Source organism: Rhinolophus ferrumequinum, chromosome 18 (assembly GCF_004115265.2).
Source record: "Rhinolophus ferrumequinum isolate MPI-CBG mRhiFer1 chromosome 18, mRhiFer1_v1.p, whole genome shotgun sequence".
Taxonomy (NCBI): Eukaryota; Metazoa; Chordata; class Mammalia; order Chiroptera; family Rhinolophidae; genus Rhinolophus; species Rhinolophus ferrumequinum.
In genome coordinates this window covers 18,791,119-18,814,623 of record NC_046301.1, presented here as the reverse complement: position 1 = coordinate 18,814,623, position 23,505 = coordinate 18,791,119, and the positions used below count along the sequence as shown (strand labels likewise).

The 23,505-nt window shown below is 41.9% G+C and overlaps 1 protein-coding gene across 3 annotated transcripts in view; it reads right to left on the bottom strand.

Moving 5' to 3' along the window:
- Positions 1-21,524, bottom strand: part of SMAD1 (SMAD family member 1) — a 69,659-nt gene extending 48,135 nt beyond the window's left edge. Inside the window, exon 1 of one of the 3 annotated variants that reach the window (XM_033135099.1) lies at positions 21,276-21,524. The gene's annotated coding sequence lies outside the window, so the exon portion shown is untranslated. Of the gene's footprint in view, positions 1-20,091; positions 20,948-21,275 lie in introns of those variants that run through there. The other 2 variants (XM_033135101.1, XM_033135100.1) reach the window with 2 other exon arrangements.
- Positions 21,525-23,505: the final 1,981 nt, after the last annotated feature.

Below are 23,505 nucleotides of genomic sequence, written 5' to 3'. Positions count from 1 at the left end.
TAACTCTAATGGTAAAACATCAAAGCATAAAAGATCAAAAGAATGAAGGAACTAAAATCACAGGGTATTGATTAACTGCACTTTGAAACTGTTTACCAGTTGGATAAGCTATTTAAGAAAAAAGACTTTATAAAAATTATTTTTCTATAAAAATGTTTGATCCTTTTTTGGGGAAACAAGTATTTCCAAGTAAGTAAATAAACTGTGTGCGCATTTCCTGACTTAAACCACTAGCTTTCTTCTTAAACAGATGATCCTGTGAATAAACAGAAAAAGACTTGAGCTTCCAAAGACAAGCTACAGTGGGGCTTCAGAGAAATTGTAAGCAAACTGTTATGATTTTTGTAGTTCAGTAGTTTTTAGATCTATAACACATCAGCATACAGAATGCTATGGAGATGTAAAAGACCTCAGAGATGTGTTGTATAAAGTGATCAGTGGCAATATTAATTAGTTTTATGGAAAGGTATGCATCATCTATCCTAACACCCAATGTTAGATAGGCCTGATGAGAAATCTTGCTTCCTCTGAGATGCTTAGCTCAAGTAAAAAGTCAAAGAGGGTCAAAAAGTGAACATGCCAGGGAATCCATCTTGTAAAATAATTTTTCATTACTCCAAAATAGACTATTTTTTTTAACCTACTTGATTTCCTTTAGGTACACAAGTCAACTGTATACTCCTACTAAGAAAATGAATAAAGAAAAACCCCATTCAAAATGGAGTCATGGAGGGCGGGCTCTCATATACACACCACAAATCGAGCTTCTTTTACTTACCCCAGCAGGAAAGAGCTTACTTTACATATCCTCCTGCAGGAAGAGGCAGATTTTCTCCTTGCCCAGCAACAACTCAACCAATGAGAGGCTGCCACAATCCCAAATTCTTGCGATCTTCTAATGACCTTTTGTTCAAAACCTGCCCTCCCAACTTCCTCCCTTCGTCTAAAAAAACATGCTCCTCTCTCTTCTCCGGAATGGTGTGCTTGTCCCAAATTGCTTTTCCTGAGTAAATTCATTTGCTGCTTGATAACCTTTGTTGTTTAATTTTTAAGGTTGACACTACCAAAGGCAGAACTGTCAAGACAGATCATGATTCCTCCCAAAGAAGATGAAACCAAGATGCCCTAACAATTCCTAACACCCATAAAAACCATAGAATCACAGAAGACTAGACACTACAGAGTAGGGTTAAAAATGCTTAAAAAAATGAAGGCTACAAAGGAGAATGTTTGAGATTCAATACCAGTAAATATTTTAAAACATAAAGAGCAAGCCATCATTAAGCCAAGAATTGCAATTATTGGTAAGAGTAAGGTAGAGAATTCACAAAATGGGGGGGAGGGGAGCGAGAAGGGGGAAGTCATAGCCATGTCCATTAGCCTTACTTAAATAAATTAAACTGCAGAATTAATCAAAAGTCCTCGAGAATTGGGAACTTCCAAACTTTTGATAAATAAACCTGAATACCTATCACTTACAAGTGGAACAGCAGGCAATCCGCTTGCCGGCATGGCAGGACGGCCAAGGCAGAAACAGCACATAAACTCCCCGTTCCAGATGAAGAACAATCCTATGAGCAGTACCCACGAAAACCAGTACAGTAGTCTCCCCCTTATCTGCGTTTTCAACCGTGACCCGAAAATATTAAGTGGAAAATTCCAGAAATAAACAATTCTTAAGTTTTAAACTGCACACTGTTCTGAGAAGAGTGATGAAATGGTGCGCCATCCACTCTGCTACCTGGGACATGAATCATCCCTGTGCCCAGCGTCTCCACGCTGCAGACGCTCCCGCCCATTAGCTACTTAGTAGCTGTCTTGGTTATCATTGGAGGGACTATCAAGGCATCGCAGTGCTGGTGTCAAGTAATCCTATTTTACTTGATAATGGCCCCAAAGCGCAAGATTAGTGATGCTGCCAATTTGGATATGACAAAAAGAAGCTGTAAAATGCCTCCTTTAAGTGAAAAAAAGGTGAGTACAGTAAATATTTTGAGAGAGAGAGCACATTCACTCAACTTTTATTAATCTGTTACTGTGCCTAACTGATAAACTTTCTCACAGGTATGTATATATAAGGGGGAACATAATATATATAGGGTTTGGAACAATCTGCAGTTTCAGGCATCCACTGGGGGTCTTAGAACGTTACCCCCGCAGATAAGGGAGGGACTACTGTAATGAAGACATGTGGAGACAGCACTCTGCAACAAGAACACAACTCTGAGCAGTTCCTAATACCGTGTTGCCCCAAAAATAAGACGTAGTCAGACTATCAGGCCTAATGCGTCTTTTGGAGCAAAAACTTATACAAGACCCGGTATAATACAGTATAATATAATAATATATTAAAATAAGACCGGATCTTATATTAATTTTTGCTCCAAAAGACACATTAGGGCTGATAGTCCGGCTAGGTCTTATTTTCAGGGAAACACAGGAAAAGCATCAGAGATTATTTATTATACGGCTCCTTAAGAAAAACGATACATCTTTACTCCAAGCCAAACAGGAAAAAAAAGTTTGCTACACAAGAATAATGCCATTACAACAATGAATATAAAAACAGAGATGGGTTTTCTCTAGCTATTTCAGTCTTAGAAAATACCCCAAAGTAACAATGCTCTGTGACTTGGTTTCAACAAATAATCTGTTCAAATGTTTCTTCTCTCCAGTTAACGCCAATTAGGCACTAACTTGGTTTTGAGATATTTGTTTTGCGGGAGAAAACAGGTCAAGTGCCTCTGCATTTCTTTTTCCTGTTTTAAAATAGCAGTTAGCACAGGACTTTCAACATTTCTCAATTTCAAACGGGTCAGATGTAGCTAAATAAAACTTACCACTAACCAAAATAAGGGGGAAAAAATCCTAGAATAAGTGAGGATGGATCTAACCTCTCTTCATTTCTCTCATAGATTCTAAAGCACCTGTTTAACTACCTACTCCATTGCTTAGGAGTTGGGCTAAGAGGAACTCGACTTCAACTGAGTCCTCAGAAAATGAAAACATATTTAAACAAACTTCCTAGGCAACAAAGCAATATGAAGATCCACTGGAGATCATGGAAGAGTTCTGCCCGGTCTTAAAGCAGAAGCTATGTCCTGCTCTCACCAACCCCAGATGTCACATTTCACCTTACTGAGCCTCTTACTATTATGCCTTGTTTTGGTTACTTCCAAACATGTCCCAACTTTCTAAATGTGTGATTGACGACAGAACAGCTAGTTTGCCACTTTCTCACTAAATTGTTTTTCCAGAGATTAATTTTCCAGATCTGAGTAGCGTGATGAAATGGTGCGCCATCCACTCTGCGACCTGGGACATGAATCATCCCTGTGTCCAGCGTCTCCACGCTGAAGAAACTGGGGGGTGAAGGTGGGAGAGTGGACAAGCTCTTGAAAGCCTATTTTTAGTAATGCAATTATGTAGACACTAACAGCCAGTCTTCCAGTCTCTCAGGTGTGACTTAAGTGACATGCTAGTGAGAGACGTGATGCGGTCTCTCAGTAGTGTTAAGTGAGTGGGAATCTTAGGAACCAAAAAAAAAAAAAAAAAAAAAGGAGTAACACATAGGCTTTGAATTCCAGCTTACCCACTTACTTCTCACTTGTAAGTTCATTGCAAGCTGTGACATTTCAGCCAAATGATTTCAAAAGTGGTGTCTCCATGATGAAAATGAAGCAAGGAATTTATGGATGTCACAATTACATGAGTCTTTAAGGATACAACTGTAGTTTATAGATTTAGGTGTGTCAAGTATTGCTACTCAATATAACTCCATTGTGTTAGAAAACTCTTTAAGACAAGAAGAACTCTTTCACCTTCTGCTCTGCATACACAAGTCCCTCCATCCTGACAAACCTGGACTGCTTGTAGGGCAACTCATCAATTTCTCTTAGTCATAGAGATTCCCTACAGAATAGCACGTGTCAGTTCTTTTTTGTTTCAATAGATGATTACTTGTTAAGTAGACTGAAGGCACTTAAGTTTTCTTACTGCCCTCAATTCCAACAAACAAACTTGGCTTCTTTCGATATCTCCTTGTCACTTCTTCTAAAAGTTTACAACATTCATGAATCCCACTGAATCCCAAATCCCAATTCCAAAACTCCTGCTTCTAAAGGAAAACTGAACTTCAGTACATGCTGGCCTTCAAGACGGCCAAGTCCTAACTACCTCACACTGATAACTTTCAATTGTATTCATCTCAGCTCAAAAGCTGTAGTGTTATTTGCCCTGTAAGTGCTCTTTTCTTAAACACAGGACACTGACGACCAAAGGCATTTTAAAATTTAATTTTACTGACGGCAGAGGGAAAAAGCCTATAGTAGTTGTCTCTTAGAAAAAACTAGTATTCTCTTTGACTCCTTGCTATTGTAGAATGGCAATTTTATAGATAGCAAAGAATGCTAAATGTGGTAAATTTCCGTAAGGGGCCAGTTCTGAATGATTCATCATTAACAAATGAATGAAATTATTTTAATTGACCTATTCACTTACGTAAGCATTATATTGGTTGTTTTTACAAACATCTTATTGACTCCTTACAGGAATTCTTCAAGGTGTGTGTCATTATCTCAATTTTATTAATTAACTTGAGGATCAAGACCATATTCTAGCAAAGGGTACATCTACATTTTAAACCAGAACAGATACGAAAGTCGACCAATCAGGTTAAAAAAAAAAAAAAGTAATGCAAATGCCAAATTCACAGATGAAAATGGAACAGGCTAGAGGAAGAAAAAAACTATCCCTTATATTTAAAAAAAAAAAATCCTGCTGTATTTCATTTTTGGGAACATATTTTTCTTGTTCCACTGATCTCACAGGTGCTGTTTATGACAACAAACACCGACATCTGTAGGGCTGAGCTGACTGGCATTCACAAGGCAGGACAGCCTGAACCCTCTCCCTATATTTAGATCCTCCAGCTCAGATCTTAATTGAATAATTTAATCAGGACCCTCTAGAAGGGAAACACATCCATATTCATCACAGGCATCAAAGGAAACATCTTTGCAAGTTATATCCTTTTACAAACCAACATATGGTCTCACGCCATTCTCCCAATTGTTGAACTCCTCCTCTGGGAAGAACATGGAATTTTATTTCTTTTTATCACTTGAAAAAATCACTTCCCTCCTAATTCAGTAAAACTGGGTGGAGGCCACTTCCTCCACAGGTGAGAGAAATAAAACTTGTTGATATGTCATTGTCAGGAATTTTAAAGTTAACCATTTATTTTATGTACTTTCAAATGGAAACAAAAGGCAGACTAAATCCAAAGTAAAAAATCAGGCACATTCTTCACACTTTCAAATAAAACACCTACAAATTTTTCTGTCATTTTTAAGATGTTTTTAAAAATGGAATAAGAACAGATTTGGAATAAGAGACAGATTTGAAAAGCGGCTTTCTACTTAGTAGCTGTATTGTGAATCAAACATTTCTCTGAGCCTCAATTTTCTTCTCCACAAAATTTTGTTTCTACCACCTACCTCACTGGTTGTTATGAGGACCAATTATGAATATGTGAAACTCATCTGAAAACTGTAACATGCTGAAAAATGTGACGTATTCTATTAAGAGCAGTTTCACAAATAAGAAAGCTAACTTTAATATTTCGTATATATCAAAAAGCAAAGTTTCTGTCCTAGTTCTAACTTTCTGTTTTTAAAAATGGTAAAAAGAAAATCCGATAAGCCCCACAGTCATTCAGTTTATTTGACAAACACCGGTGCGAGACACTATTCTAAGTACAGACATAGCACTGCACAAAAGACCCAAAACAGTATTTTTTGGAATGAGACCTACATTCTCGTGGTTATGGAGGCCCCACTGAGAAGGTGATGTCCCTATAGAAGCCTGAGAAGGTGAGGGGCTGAGCCATGTGGTACCTGGGGGAGCCAGCAGAGGGAAGGGCAAGTGCAAAGGCCCAAAGGCAGGACCGTGGCTCAAATGTTCACACAGCAAGGAGGCCGATAAGGTGGGAATGGACGGAAGAGGAGAGAGTGGGTGGGAGATGAGGCTGGGGAGGGGAGCAGACACGTAGGAACCCGGAGGCACTTCTTAGCTTTCACTCAGAAAAAGACGGGGACCACTGGGAGATGCGAGCAGAGATGTCAGCCATGACTGACTGACGGTTTACGGGAGCCCTGCGCTGACTGGGTTGAGAACAGACGAAAACGATGGAAGTAGGACGTCGTAGGGAGACCAGCTGGGAAGCTATGGCAATTGTTAAGGTTTTAGATGATAAAGGTTTGGATCAGCGTGGCAGAAGGGGTCAGATTCTGCATGTATTCTGAAGGTACCACCATGAACAAATACATTTTCCTGCTTAAGAAAGAAAATAATCAACCCTAAACTTGAAGAAATCTGTTCAATTGTTACAAGTGTAAGAAAATCCCGTCTGATGGGACTATGGGACTGAGTACCTGAGGTGGGATCAAAGGTCAGTGGGGAGGGAAGTAGTCCCGGAATGATCACAGGAGCAGTCTGGAGGGAACAATGGCTAGAAGCTAAAATCTTGTACTTGTAGGAATGAAGGTGAATGATGGGGAGTGAAGCAGTGAGTCACAAGGAAGGGAAGTGAGTCGCAGAAGCTGACACAATGTTCAAAGCTGGGTTTTTCATGGAAGATGGCGGGAGGATGGGCCAAGGGTGGCAATGAAGGGGACACCACCTCCTGGCCCCATGCTTTGAGGGTTAGAAAACAGCCAGGACCTATGGGACCTACCAGGAAAGCTGCATCCTTAGATGAGCTCGGTCTATGCTCAAGGTCACTCATGTTCCAAACAACCCAGATGTCTAACGGTAAGGGAATGATTACATAATTTACGGTACACCCGACAATGATATAACTCTAAAAAAGAAAAAAAAGACACTTTCATGTCTAACATGGAAACAAACACCATACCATAATTGTTCAGTTCAAAAAAGTTGCAGAACAATATACATAATGTGATCCCATTTTAAAAACAGACAGAAGCAAAACTTGTATTACATGTATAAATACGTGCGCATCTTTCAAGGCCTGAAAGGAAATAAACGAAACTGAACAGGTTACCTTCAGGAGTGAGGTAGGAGAAGGGAGTGCAGGAGAGTACTGTTTTTTTCTTCTAATCAATTATGGTTTTCAATTTTAAAACTCCAATACTACAAATAAAAAGTGAAAGTAGGTTTTTAAGAGATTTATTCTCCGTGGCTCCAAAAAGACAGCATTATGACCAAGAGGTGGTAAGATTTATCGTTTTATAAAGGAAAAAAATAATTGAAAGTGTTTCTGCACAGAATGGAAATACCACTGAACTGGGATTTTCAGAGAAATGTATTCCTGTACAAAGGGCTGGAATATATTGCCTGATTCTGGGTGAATATGGTATGGGTGGGAATGCACTTTTTTTATTAAGCAATTCAGGCACATGATCATAAAATTCAATTTTACAAAGTGCCATAATATAACAAAAAAAGTAAGTTTCCTTCCCATTCTAGTTCCCTAGTCCCCTTTCCATTAACAGTTCCAATATCGTTCAAAGTTTTCAGTGCATGAATCTCACCCCAAAATGTTTTGTGTTACTCAAATATCTCAAGAGTAATTTGGTACTGTGCATTTTCCAGTACATAAATCTGTTATTTAGAAGAATAAAATAACTTCTAAAAATCAAAGTTTACATAATCACTGAAACAAACACTGAGATCAGCCAGATTTCATTCTCCTCCACATGACAATCAATGACATCCTGTTTTCAATCTGCCAAAAACTGGACTCGACTTAGAAACGTTCACTTGGCCACCTCACAGGAGAAAATGAACAAAGAGCAGCAACCCTCTTCCAGCATTGTAAGAGCTCCCTCCAGCTAAGAGCTAAAAGCAGCCAACGCCACGTCTTTCACTGGGTTAGAGACATAATGCTGTGGATACAAGCATCACCTGCAGAACGAGGTGAGCCAGTGAGACCTGCACCAGAGATGCAGCCCTTTGCTGCCTCATCACTGTTCAGTCCAGGGCTGTCCGTTAACCTCCCCACAGGGACTTACTTACCAACCAGAATGGAAAACCCTAAGAGTGCTCTTCGAAGGCTTAAGAACTCAAGTTCTCCCCGCTTCTTACGTTCCACTAAGAGTGCATTGGTCTCCACTAATGCACTATTTAACTGAACAGTTCTTTTAAGCGCGTACCACATAAAGGTGCCGTGGAAAGAGAATGAGTATGAGACGGTTCCCATCACCATCAAGCGTACAGTTATGAAGCGCGCAGGGAGGGATGGGAGAGCCATGTTATACGGTTGATGGAGATAAGTCACATGACATGATCAGGCTGTTTAAGGAGGAACAGACATGGAGAGTGGCCAACACATCGTGCCCTCTTCTTTGCTGCAAGTACATCTCCCGGGCATCCCGGGCTCGGTGACACCGACTCTGCAATGTGAACTCCCAATGAGTTCACCCAACTACCACCCAGGGGGGTCAATGGTGTGAACTGTGGAACGGATCATCCAAAGCGGCCTTAGTAAGAATTAGCTGTTGCTTTTGGAACGTATTCTGCTTTATCAGAGAAAGCTTCCAATTCCTTGTCATATTTTACACTAGTAATAAAACTATGAAATACCCAGAGAACACAGTAAATTCTAAAGAAATGCCTGTTCAAGACTCAAATATTTCTGTGTAAAATCTGTAAGTGGATGACGAACAGTAAACTACAATGGTTTTATTGTCCTATAAAAACTTACAAACATATTTTATAATATAAATCACTCTATCTTCCTCTCAAAATTCACACTATAGGCAACAAAGCCTTTATAGCGCATCTGAAACATCCCAGTTGAGGACTCAATAACCTCCCTTTACCATCACCACCAACTTCCAAGGCAGAGAGCTGTCGTGCAGGCACGGGAGACTACGTCCGAGTACATGCTCGGCCTCTGTCAATTTTCAGCTCCAGGACTCAGAAAGAATCAAACGCCATTCTCATACCATCATCACGCCACCCCAACAAAGCACGAAGCACTGTTCTGAGCACTGCGGACCTATTAACTCTCCTAATCCTTATGAGAATCCCATAAGGCAAAGACTACTTCAGAGATGATGAAACTGAGGTGCAGAAAGGTGAAGGGACTTGCCAAGGCAACCCCTCCACCAGCCCGCTTCTCCTAAATAACCTCCTCCTTTGTCTCATGCAGAAAGCAGGTGGACTGACAAGCAAGGATTTGCTTAGTTTTATTTTAATCCCTCCAATTCATTCTCTTCCCAATTCATTTTGTTGTTGTTGTTACCTTCTTTCCTTCTTCCCACTTTCCTATAGTTTTATGAGGGCAGCAGCGACAAAATTAAGCTCATTGTAACCTAAAGAGCCTAGAACAGGATAACAAGTTACAAGCGATCCCTCAACAAGGCGTAAGGAGACTGACACCATTACATCACACCAACAGCCCACGTCTGTGTTCAACCATTGACACTCTTTTCTTATAATGAGACTGTGCAACATTAAAATTAAACTCCTTTTAAGAAATTCATTTTCTTTACATTCGCACCGATTATTCTTAGAGTCCTGGACTGAAAACATAAACAAAACGGAACACAAATAACTGGCTCATTTTTCTTGAAGTAATCCATTTCCATTCAAGCAAATGTAGAGACGGAGAAAATTTAACTGAAGAACTCTTTCAAATATTGTATTTTATTACAGGTAAAATATTAAAATACTCATTTGAATGGCTCATGCACAGCTGGCAGTCACAATGCTATCTACAGATACCGGCAAAAAATACTCCTCTCCACCGTGCAGGATGTGGGCGCGGCGGGGGTTGACAAAGCAAACCGTGTCCGGGAGGGGCAGAACCTGGTCATGACACTCTCACTTCAGTAACCCCTCTGCCTCCTGATCCCCCCTTTCTCCTCTCTTCCAGGGTTTCTCAACCTTAGCTTTATAGGCTATTTAGCAGCACCCTGGTCTCTGCTCACCAGATGCTGGCAGAAACACCCCTCACCCTCCTGCAATTGGAACAACCAAAAAGTTCTCCACGGCGACGTGGCCAGATGAACCGCTATATTCAACCCCATTTTGCTATTCCTTTTCTCCTTCTAATCTAAGCACCTCGGGCCTCCACACCTTTACTTAGCTCCACTTCTGGATTCCAGGACGCAAGGAATTGCTGAAGTCTGCAGGAAGGAAACAGGGAAAGATACCTGGCCTTCCTAGCACTTTCCTCCTCAAAGAAGAAAGGGGGGAACAAAAAGTTAATCCTCAGAATTAACTGATATGTCTGGCTCACAGAGCACCAAGTGCTGCTGAGTATAAAACACACGTGCACACTCAAAACAAACTTACAACACAACACAGGTTATATTTCCTGCCATGCTGTAAAAACATCAAAATGAAACAAACTCGCTCATCAAATACCTACTGTGTGTCAGGCCAATAGTTCTTAACACTGCTGTACATTAGACTTCCCTGCGGTCCTTTTTAAAAGTTCCCCACCATAACCTTAAACAGGAAGGACCCCCTGGAGGGTGGGGACAGGCATTTCTGCAGTGGTTGTGGCTGTGATTCTGATGTGCAGGCAAGGTGAGGACCACTCACTGTGCCGACAGAGATCAGAGAGCCACTGTCCATACTTACACCCTCGAGGAACTGTCTAAAGAACAACTGTAATAAAAGCGATTAAAACAGAAGCTAGATGAGACAAGCAGGCATGGATCACTCCTCAAAGATACAAGATCCTCAGCATAAGCCCTACCTTTATGACCCCTTATCCCAACTTTATGAAGTTGCATAAAAAATATACTATGAACAGAAGTATAAATATAAATACACTCAAAAACTTGCTGAAAGAATCAATTAAGGTAGAAACGGGCTCTACCAACTGCATCAGATTTCTCTCCCAATCCTTGATCTTGAAAGACTATCGCAATTATAAGAGAAATACCTCCAAGCTAAGATGATAGAACCTCAATAACAACGCTTGGTGTTTACCTTTTCCCATCATCATATTCTCCCCTTCCCAGTAAGATTGCTTCTTCAGGGCAGAAACTGACTTACACATTTCTCTATCCCTTCCAAAACAGGGCCCGGGGCTGGATACACAGTAGGAATAAATGAAATACTTGCTGAATTATCAGCTTAACAAAAAGCAGAACCCCACCGTGGGGATGCACCTTTTTTAAAGGAGGTTTTCTCGGCCAATGCGACAAGACAAAACTTTTTGGTGTTTAAATGCAAGTACATGCTGTAAATATAGCTTGGGTGCCAATCACTTAAATGATAAGCTAATTTTGTTCACAGTTAACCAAAAACATTTAAAATCAATCAAACGTTCCCTCAAGCTTGAACAAACTAAACCAAAGTCCTGAGCACACAAACATGAGCAGAGGGACAATAAAGAGGTTCTTATTAATTACGCCAGACTGCAAAAGCAGCAACAGGCAAAAAGCAAAACAGGGAGCTGAAACAGGAGCTGGCCAGCTTTACACCACAGTCGGCCGTCCTGAGCGTTAGTAGAGCTACACGTATACTTTCTAAGGCAGCATTCACCCCGTCGTTATTATTCTCTTTCATGAACGGCTACTCCCTTTCACAAAATTCAGACCCATTTGCTCTGCGTTCATCCCGCCTTGCCAACTCCAGCTTTCAGAGTTTGAAAGACGGGTCAGACTTAGCACCCCAGTTCAGGCTCCCTCCTCCCTGTCACTGTCATTCAGAAATGACCCAAGAATAGGGAGGGACATGGGGAGGGACGGTAGCTGGCCAAGTGCTGAGCCTGGAGGTGAGATTCAAAGCCTTTTCTTTTTCTAACTTTGAAATATTTGCAGATCATTTAAAAGAAAGAAGACGGTGAGGCAGAAGATGCTGTCTAGTGCCTAGGAAAGCGCTCACTGACTGCTGAGGTAAGACTGTACTTCACTCAGGTGACGATCCCACCGATGACCAGCACGTTGTTCCCTTACAGCAGCCTACGAAAAGCCTTTCTTATACCCACGACCCCAGCCATCACCTTAAGAGAAAATCTGGGAAGTTAAATGCTGATGCCTAAGTCTTTCCATTTTTTTTTTTCATTTTATAAGGGCTTTTACTACTTGGGGGAACTTTTCTCACTTTATTTTACTACATTATTTACTAGTCCATCTCAATAATCAAAACCGTATTCTAAGACCGTCTCTGAGTCTCATGAGAATGAGGAAAGGTCACTATAAATAAACTCTAACACTGCAGGTAGGAGAGAAAGGCCCACTTCAATGTGCTCTATTGAGCACCGGTGTCTGTAAGGTTCGTCGATCGTGCCCGTTGAGTAAGAAACTGCAGCACTGATAGGCCCCTGAAGAGCGGGGCCTCACACTCTAAGGAGGAGTCTTCTATCCCAAAATCATGACCTGGAGGGCAGTACGGTAATATCACGGAAACGGGACGGAGAAGGCCAGTGTCTTACAACTCCAGCTTACGTGTACCATGTACCTCCTTAGAACTCCAGCTTCTCTCAGGAGGCAGGGAAACTGGGGTTCCCTTTCCTTCAATGAGAAAAGCCCAGTTTTCCCAGACCGATAACTTCCTGGTCAACAAAGAGTAATACAATACAGAAAAAGAGAAGACTTCACCCCCATTACAGTGAAGGCTCTGGTCAAGGACACCAAAACCCTTTTTCTGTTTAGTAGTTGTTGGCGGTTCATTTGTTTGTGAATTGCTTGTTCACATCCTTTACCAATTTTTCTATAGGGGTGGTGTTTCCCACTGATTTAAAAAGATTCTTACAAGAACAGTAACTCACTGCAAATCTGTTACCTGAAAGATCGTTTGTGAGTGTGTACTTAGTCATTTGTGTGTGTTTGGTCACATAAATGCTGTCAAATGTATACATCTTTCCTTTACGTTTTCTGCCTTCGGAGCCACGTTTTGAAAAGCTCTCTCTACAGCTGGTAATACCGCTCCATCTCTTGAAATGGCACAAATCAATCCCCCTTTCCTCCTGACACTATGACAAGAATCCATGCCACCCACAGTCTTTCTGCACTGAGCATGTATTACTCAAATGAAAAAAAAAAATTACCACTAATGAATGCTGTAAGAAAGGCCACTGATAAATTCAGAATACTTACTTTTTAAAGCTCTGGGCAATCTAAATAACTTTTTAAAAATCATTACAGGGCATTCTTCTCTTAGTCCAATTAACCATACTTTTCTTAAAAACTTTTATCTAGACTCGTCAGGGAAATGCTCTATTTACAAATTCCCACACTTGGTATTTCACGACTTCGTTACCAGCATTCCCACTGCTTAACGCTCCTCAGTTCACTTGGTTCATTAGACTCCCTGTGACCTGTGACCCCCGTATCTAGATTGGATTCCATACTGCGCTCAGTAACATTCTAGACCCTACAGTCACGTTGATTTTTATAAATGTTATAAATAACATTTCCCGAGTGCTTAGCCCGCGCCAGGTCCTATGCTATGCCCTTGGGGTGATCTGTACTTTACTGACTATAAAAGATGCACCTCCCCCCGCCCCCCGCTCCCATTTTAACAACTCTGAAACCAGGAAACTTATAACCAATGGTATGTCCTGTCTAATTGCCAGCTTGTTCGATAGTGCATGAAATAGTTATCTTACAATTGGCATTGTCTTCGATTAGATGAACTATGGAAGCACAACTCATTTCATGTTCCAATCAATCCGAAGGCTGCTGTGCCCTTTTTCAGATGAGGAAAAGCAAGGTACAAAAGTTAATGGTAGGTAGCTTTCCCAAAGTTCTAAAAAGCCAAGCACGGTTTGGGACTTGGACTTAAACCAAGTCCCCTGATTCTAGAACCTCATTTCTTAACCGATTTGCTACCCCTCGGCCAGACTCATCTCCACCAACGTTTCCCTCCTACCTTGCTATCAGGCCACCAAGTTCCAGGAGAAAGCAACAACTAGCTCATCTTCTCCAGTCACACTGCACTTGACCTCAGGTTTCCCCCTACTGTTTAGACTTTGAATTCTCCATAGATTTCCTGACACGCCAGCTACAGCTCTTCCAAAGCTTCTCCAATATTCTTAGTCTCCCAGGACCACCTGACGAAGGCACTTGCCTCTACACTATAGGCGAAGCCGGCACCGGCTGGCATGAGCTCTGCCACGCTTTCCTTCCTAACCCCATTCTGCTTCTTCCTCAGCCAAAACTCCCTCCTTAGCATGGCTAACACTGCGGCACCTGGGCTCCAGATCACTAATTCTGCCACTTTGATTGTTTTCTATCCATTAACTGTTGTCCAATATTATAGCCACAGGTGACTACTTAAACATAAATTAATTAGAATTTAAAATGCAGTTCTCCAAGGTTGCACTAGCCACATTTTCAGTGCTCAGTAGCCACGCGTGGCCAGTGGCTGCCGTGTTGGACAGAGCTGCTCCAGAGATCTCAACACTCAAGCTTCCCTCCCGAGGCTCCGCGCCATGACTGCCCAGGATGCCCCCCTGGTACCTGCGCAAACCGGCAAGTCCTGGGACACCAGTGGTCCTCCCCGAGGGTCTATACAACTCACTCCTATATCACCTCGAAACAACTCTTGCAATGTTATTGCATTTAATATTTTTCATTTTTGTGTATCTTCTTACCAATGACTGACTAAGCCACTCAAAACTAATAAATACTCACTGAATAAATTAAGCATACACTTACATTACAACAACAAAATGATCAAATAAGGGCATATTTAAAATCCCTCTTCCACTAAAATGACACATTTTCTTTCAATCTAACAAACAAAAGGTCCTGCATTTAGCTAACTAAGTAATGACTTAATTTAGTGTCTAATTATAATACTTAATAGATAATTAGTTCCTTTTTCTTGTGGTGTTTGAAATTGAAAGAAAAAGCTGTAGGAGTGTGAAATACTTCCACTTTTCATAAGCACACCGCAAAGAAACCACAAAAGACAAGACAATCAGAGGAACATGAATGAATCGTTTTAGTAACTATACCCTAACTATCTGAGTTTGTAGGAAAAAAATAGATATAATACAGCTGCCCTAAAAATTCAGGGGAAACTACAAATAAAGCATTAAAAATTATGTACATAAATATATTTCTGAATAAAAAGCTAGACTCCTCTCGCCTCCTTTTCCCAAACCTGGCCCGGTGAGGAGTACTTACATTCTGAGCTCAAAAGCACACCGATGTATAATTAACTGTTGTGTGTGTATGTGTTCCTTTAAATTCAGACTTGTCCAGAAAATTAGTTAAAAAACCAATCCACCACACCACAGACCTGGGTTCTTACAAGGGAACAAGGCTCTGCCTTATTCCAAACACTAGGAACCAAGTAAAGGTTTGAGAGAATCGCCAGGTACGGATTCCCATGAACCTTGGAGGGTCTGGTGCTTTATTTTCAAGAGGCAGTCTTCCCTCAAGTTCTGATTTTAGCTTGTAACAAATATTACAACGATGTGAAAGTGCTCAAACACTGCAGTTTCCAGTACCTTCCTGAGAATCTGATGTATTCACTGGAGTCACTGTTTATGAGTTTTGGCTTTTCTCAACTGAAAGCAAGCTTCCTGTACACAAATGCCTCTTCTACAGAACCTGCTCGTTTCTGCAAGTCAGCAAGCGGTTGCTATAAATGTTGTTATGCTTCTGCCTATAGCACTCGTCATGTATCTCTAAACCTGATATCATCTTAATAATGCACACCAAAGTGAAGATTTTAATTTAGATTTTAAGTATGTACATTCATGCTACCTATCTTAGCTAATTTTTTTTAAAGGAAGTTACTCCAGAATAAGTGTTAAAAATATTTCAGGTGTTTTGTGGCAAATCAGATGACAGATCACCAGATTTGACTGAATAGTTGCACTACCAGGTAGTAGCAGAAAAGGCATATAAAGAGTCAAAGAGATTTCGGTTTGGGGCAACATGGCGACGCCTCCATGTGTTATCAAAGCACACCTAGCTAACCTTGGTACCAAAAGTAAAACCAGAGCTTCCAGGTTGTTGAACTCATCCAGGTGCTGTGACAGTGGCACACCTGGAGAGGGCATGGCAGTTCTGGCCCCTCCCCCCGACCTTACCCTATGTATTGGCTACTCCTGAGTTGTATCCTTTATAATAAAACTGGTAATATAGTTAAGTTTTAAAAATAAGAAAAGCCACATATAGAAGTACAAGTACAGAAAACACATCAGCCTTAATGTCATTTTATGACGTATATCAAACCTCTCTACCTTTTTATATTTAAATTATCCTTTTTCTTCTCAGATCTTTCCAATTCTCTCCCTAGAACCCTCGCTCCTTCCCTAAGTACCCCAAACTTCAGCTTTTGGTTAGGTATGTGAGTTGCTTTTCAGAGTCAAAACATGAGATTCGTATAGCATAATCGCCTGATTTAATTTGAACTTTGTACAGTCTCGGATCCCCCATTTTCTAGTAAGATCCAATTGATTAAATCAGGCACAGGTCTTTTCCATCTCTAAAATGAAATCAAAATCCATTTAAATCTGTAAAAAAAAATCTCTCTGAGGTTGTCAGACTTGATTCCTACTCATCTCAAACAACGTTAGTTACAAAAAATAAGTATCATACCAAGAAATTCTTTTCTCCCCTCCCCAAATTACCATACACTGGATATGCTCACACCAAAGCCTCAGGAACACTGCGAGTGCGGTGGGGGAAAACAAAGAAACAAATGGGAACTGAACAACAAGAAGAGTGACACAGGGTCTGGCTTTCCCTCTCCTGATCACTAGATGGGTGACTTCAGGCAAGTCAGCTATCTTCTCTGGACCTCAGATTGCACAACTTGATATAAACCAACTGGATCAGAAAATCCTCAAAGCAACTTTTAACACTAAACAGCTCTATTCTCTATGAAGAAAAATAAAAATCTTAATGTTTACGAATGCACTTAGCAAGGCAGTGCCATGGATGCCCGTCATCTGAAATATCACACAATTTGGATACGTAAGTGTACACACAAGCCTCCCAGGGCATGTAAGAACATTCGGATTAGAGGACGGCAGTGAGAAGAAGAAGGTATATGATTCATGGTTTCATCAGATTCTTCAACTGCCCGGACCAAAAAAAAAAAAAAAAGAAAGAAAGAATGACTGAACTATAAAGACGACACAAAAGTCGGCATTAAATGTAAGGAAAAAAATGCTAAGGAATTTGCAATAAAATTATTCACATCTCAAGCTGCAGTGTTCACGAGCCAAGGGAAGACTAATTTTGATGAGATAAACTGAACCACTAGAACTTCCTTTTACAGTACCACCAGCTTATGATTATACAAGAAAAATGCAAGGGGAAAGTGGCAGGAATTATCCAGAAAAGCAAAAAACTAAATTGGCTTTGAAATGCATTACTTTTATGTCAGATTTATTCTTCCTATTCTGTTCTGCTTAGCTATGTATTAACATTATGTTTCCTTTCCTTCAAACACTGAAAAGATAACCAAGAAAAGCGTAATAGCACAAAATTTGTCTAAAGGCCTAAAAAATAAAAGCACAGTCATGTCTCTACTGGAATAATCGAGTCCGGCAGAACAAGGATTATGTGGGTGTATGTAATAGTTAGGAGTGAGGCTCTAGTCAGACCTCGTGGTTCATACCGTCACCACTAGGTGTGTAGCCTGAGGCAAGGCAGTGAATCACACCAAACTCAAGTTTCTTTACCTGTCAAATGTGACTCAAAGTTACAACAGTACTCAGGAAAGTTTTGAGGCTTAAATGAGATAGCGGTATTAGAAACAAGGCAACAGTAAAAACTCAGAAAAGAAATACCTACAATTATTTCTCCTACCCACAGCTCTAAGTCAAATTAGAACCCGCGATACCAATGACAAATACACGGAAAGTCAACCTCATTTTCTCTACTAGCTTCAACGGTCACATCCCAACTGTTTTTTAACAAGAGCAACTAATAATCCCTTAGTAGCAAAATTAACTGATTATCTCTTTCTTTCTTTGGCCCCGCAAACTCCTCAGCAGAGGTAACAAGCAGAGAAGTAACTGAAAGATGAGTAAAAAGGGAGGAAAAGGAGAGCAGCACCGTTAATAGAACCTTCTACCACGAGGGAAATGTTCTATGCCGACACTGTCCAGTATGGTAACCACTAACCATAGGTGGCTACTGAACACCTGAAATGTAGCCAGTGCTACTGAGAAGATGCATTTTTATTTTTACTTAATTTTAATTAATTTCAACTTAAATGCCCACATGTAGTTATTGGCTACCTTACTGGACAGCACAGCTTTAGATGACCCATAAATTGAATAAAGGTTGCCAGAAAACTAAGCAAAAAACAAGGGTCTTCTTTTTCTGAATTGTTCATGTGTGCAATTCAAATATATTTTTCAGTGGAGACCTGATAACTATGACTAGATAAAGATATAACATGTCAGCGGATACATCAATACAGGGCAACTAAGTTCTAATAAAGGGATCAGAAATAAGAAGTATGTTGTCCTCTGATATTTTAGAAGGTCCCTAAGGTCAAGTTAAATTGAAGCTCATACAAAGCATGACCCACTACAGGGATCAGAGCTGCCAAGGTCCTTATCAGCACCCCCAAAGCATGTCTCTCCACTACCGAATGGAAAGCTACTTAAACGCAGACTAGACATCTCTGCATTTCTGTTCAATTTTTTCAGAAATTCAGAGTTCTGTAAACCTTCCGCTCTTTCAGAAAAAAAAAATCAGCATTCCTGGCCAGTTCAGCCTTTCCACTATAAACAAAATCCATGTACCACCCATATCTGAAGTATAACGCCAGACTCCTGCTTAGCTGCCCCTGTAATATGGTTTAATTATGATGACTGAACTAATAGGCTGACATCATAGACTTTTACAGGCTGACCCCATGTCATCCTGATGTATCATTTTGCACCAGTTCAGTGCTGTAAATCAATTTAAGATCTCAAGCAGGTTGAAAAGGCTGGTAATGATGCTTTCTCTGCTGTCTCTGGAGACTCTACATTATACACAACTTACATTATTTATAAAGCCTCAATGATGCCTCCATTAGCCTTGTAAGACTACACAAATGAGATCTTTTATACACACACAACTTGGCCTTGATTATGTAGGCGACTGCAGTTTAAATATACTCGTCTAATTACACTCAAGTTTATTCTTTTTGTTCAAGTTTATTCTTTTTCCAATCTAACCAAGTTACTATGTTTTATCTTTAATCCAGAATTATTAGAAATCACAATTACAGTCTGAAATTTAGTTTTTAACTAACAAATATATTTAGGAAAATGAGACTTACTTCCTCTTAATACTTTAATGAACTCAGTAGAAAGGAATTAATTATTAAACTCCAAGAGGTGGAAGAGCTTAAAAATTTTAATTGCCTAAAGAGTGCCATTCCTCCAAAATGCAAAGGTCCTCAGCTCTTCAAGGGTATAAAATCAAAGGGTACTGAAAATAGGAAAAATGGATTTGGTTACACACCTATGGTTGGAGGGATCAAAACTAAATCAAGGACAAATCCCTACCCTTAGAAGAAACCCGATACCACCTGGATCCTCCAAAGGCTCTAGCATCACCCACCTCTAGAAAATCATCTCTCAGGACCCTGGTTACAGTTTCCTAAAAATTGCAGTGTTACACAAATGTACACCACCTGCACAGAAATATCAAATAACTGCAAAGGGGAAAGAAAGAGGGCGGGAGAGGGGAGAACAAACACTTTCACCAGTATTGCCTATTAGGCCAGGTACCTCCATCAGAATAACACTGACGCAGAATATTTATATGAATTGAAAATGCTGGGGCGGTGAACACTGCCTCTACCTCCATTCTTTTTCAACAGTTCCAGTACAGCTCACCCACCTCCAATAAAATGTAAAGTGGTAATTATCAGCAAGGTGAAAAATCAACATGGGCAGAGAACAGTTTTCTCATTACTGAACGTGGGCATGTTATCCACGGCAGGCAGTTAGAGCAAGAAATGTTCGGAAATAAAGGCATTCTGTGATTTAGGTGCTGAGAGTGTCAGTCACAGGAAAGACACACCGAAATCATGCAACTTCTGTATCAATTTCCCCTACTTTGCAACTTCAGATACAATGGAAAGAGAACATTGGGAGGAAGAAAAAGGCCAGTTGTCAACAGCACTCACGAAAACGATGCTTTCTCAGGAGATGGTTCTGAGCCGCGCCTCATTTTCAGAAGGGAAGCCTTCGCCTTCCTGGAGATCTCGCACAGTGTATTTAAAAATCGTAAGCGCCTCAAAATAAACAAAAGCCGCACCACTGTAGTTGTGAGATCCGGCGGGCGTCTGTCCTTCCTCACTTCCTAAGTACAGTAGGGAAACGCTCTCCCTTTAAGCCTTCATATGTATTTGGCAACTAGAAAAACAAGCCCACGTCTCTCTCTGCTCTCACACCCACCACCCCCACCTTCTACAGAAACAACCCCGAGAAACCCTCACAAAGCCAGGGAGCAAAGTAAAAGAACAGTTGTTCAACAGCGAACTCACAAATACACATGCAGTGAGGCAATCGAATCCGGTCAAGGGAAAGGAATGAGACGACACTTGGAGACGCAGGCGGGTGTAGGCGGAAGAGGAAAAAAAAAAAATTACGCGCCGCCGCCAAACCTTTGAATAAATTAGAGGGAATTTCGGTGCGAACTTCCCTTGACCTCGACCCCCAAGAGGGTCGTTGGGGCAGAGAAGGGAACCTGTCTGGGACGCGGAGGGACCCAGGGCACCGGGTGTCCCCTTCCTGCGAGACCGGCTCCCCGAGGCGCCGAGTGCTTAAAGGGCAGCGCCGGCGGCCGCCCTCCAACTCCCGCAAGGGTGCCCGGGCCGGCGCGGGACACAATGGGCCCGCCGGCCGCGCGGACGGGCCTGGGCCCGGCTGCAGGAAAGGAAAGGGAAACAGAGAGCGGGCGGAGGGGGAGGGTGGCCCGGAGGTCCCGCAGGTCCCGCCGCGGGCAGGGCCGGGGGCGAGGCTCCAGCGAAGGAACGCGGCTTCCCCACCGCAGACCCAACAAAGACGCAAGGGGAATCCCGGCCGAGCCCGGGGCGGCCGGTGGGGGCGAGAGAAGAAGGTGGCAGGTTCGCTCCTCAGAGCGACTGGGAGACGCCATCATGGGGGAGGGGGGGTCCCCGTTCCGACCCACGCGGGGAAGAGCCGCCTCCCCGCCGCGGCCCGCGCCGGGCCCTGCCGATCGCGGCCGCCCTGCGGGCCCGCGCCCGTCCCATCTGAGGCAGCGGCGGCGCTGGAAAGTCCAGGGTGCCGACAGGCGGGCGGGGACGCGGCAGAGGGGAAAGTTGGGATCGGGTATGTTTCGTTTTACCGGGTTGGCGACGCGCCCGTCCGCGCGGGCGCACGAGTGGCCGGACGAGCGGGGTCCCGCGGCCCCGGTCCGGCCGGCCAGGCGCTGCGCTCGCAGGGTCCCTCCCCGCGCCTCGGCCCGGGCTGAGCCGCTCGGCCTCTCCTTCCTCCTCCCGCCCGCCCTCTCGCTCCCGGAGCCTGGATTGATCTGGTCGTGCTGGCGTCAGGGAGTCGGAGCCGCCCAGCCTCCACTCCTCCGCTGCCAATACCCAGCGCACTCGCCCGCCCGCCCGCTCGTTTGCTCACACGCGCACCCGCGCGCCGCCGCCGCCGCCGCCGCCGCCGCGCGACCAGGGATCCTCTCCAAATTCCCCGCCCCGCCGGCGCGAGCGCGGCGCAGGGAGGCCAGAGGACCGCGAGGGGAGCGGCCCCAGCCCCCGGCCCCCTTGATTCCAGCAGGGAAAACAACGCGCATTCTTGCCTCCCCCTGCCTCCTTTCGTCCGGGTGAGCGGACTTGGTGCATTATCTGCAAGTGAAGTTCTGTGTTCAGCGTTTATTTTCTGAAATGTTCATTTACACGTCCACCGCGCCCACCGGAACGTTCTATTAATGTGGAGTACATGTTTGACAATTATCGTTTCAGACTCGCTTTTTGTGTCTAGTTTTCATTGCCCCTCACTTACTCCCCAATGATTTGCAAGCCTCGGAAGTTGCACGTACTCAGAATTGGATAGCCTGTGAACCAATACATGCGTGAGAATCAATTGCATGTGAATCAATACATGCGTTTCGTGCCTAATGGTTCGAGTAGGTAACCTCATTGCTCCAAATAATGACAGATGCCACAATAGCACTCTAAATTTTTGACCCAGTTTCTACAATCTTTTAGATGATACCCCTCCCCCCAATTAAAACAGACTAGCTCTCATCTACCTGATCTGCACAGACATTGAAAATACCTTTTTGTAAGAATTAATTTTTCTATTAACCAGCTCTCTGGAAGCTGGCATGAAATCTTGGATAATTACCATAACGTTATGTTTAGAGATGAATCCTGAGGAATAAATTTTACATGAACCACAAGTATCATTACCACCAAAATAAAATGTCAAAGACCTCTGTAAATTAATGGTACTTCTAGTTGTTCACATACGTTTACATGTACACATTCCATTTAAAATTCTTAACTATTTTACTATTTCTGCATTCCATGTTTAATTATCCAAAGAAAATGTAACAAACCCCACAAAACACAAAATAACAGTTTATAAATTATAGATCAGAATGTTTCTGCTAATTTCTTTGTTAAACTATTTGAGCACTTACTGGTCAATTCTTGGGCCTCATCTTATTTTTCCTAAAAGCAGCATTTGACACAGTTCATCATTCTCTGCTCCTTGGAACAACAGCTGGAGTGAGCCTTGTTAAATGCCACTTAGATCAGGTCCTTCTGTTCAAAACCCTTGATAAATAGAATGTGCTATCTCCATCCAATGGAACATTATTCAGTCATAAAAAGGAATGACACATGCTACATGGATAAACCTTGAGAACATTGTTAAGTGAAAGAAGTTAGGCACAGAAGACCACAAATTGTATACTTCTACCTACTGTATATAAAATATCTAGAATAGGCAAATAATCTACAGAGACAGAAAGTAGAATGGTGGTTGCCTATGTTTGGGGGAATGGAGGAGGTTAGATGGTGATAGCTAAAGGTTATGGGGTTTCTTTTGGGAGCTAACAAAATGTTCTAAAACTAGTTTGTGGTGATGGTTGCACAATTCTGTGGATGTACTAAAAATCATTGAATAATATACTTGAAATGGGTGAATTACATGGTATGTGAATTTTAGTTCAATAAAGCTATTTTTTTTAAAAGGAATGACAAATAAATGCAGTGTATGATCCTTGACTGGATCCTGGGTTAGGGACAAAAGCTATAAAATGACATTATAAAACTGTTAATTTGTTTAGCCAATGGATGACCTTTCTTAGTGAAATCCTACTAGCCCCAAATAGTAATTATTGATACTACACAATCTATGAAATTTGATTTTGCCCCTTGTGCAACTTATTTTTGTAAACAGGGATAGAAAATTGTATTTTAAAATAAAAGGACACTGCCATGGCCAAGCATTTGGTATTCAATGCCAAGAAGTAGAAAAATAAAGAATAAAAAAAAAGGATATTATTGGAACAATTATGAAAACTTGAATATGGGTTGTATACTAATATAGTATCAAAACAA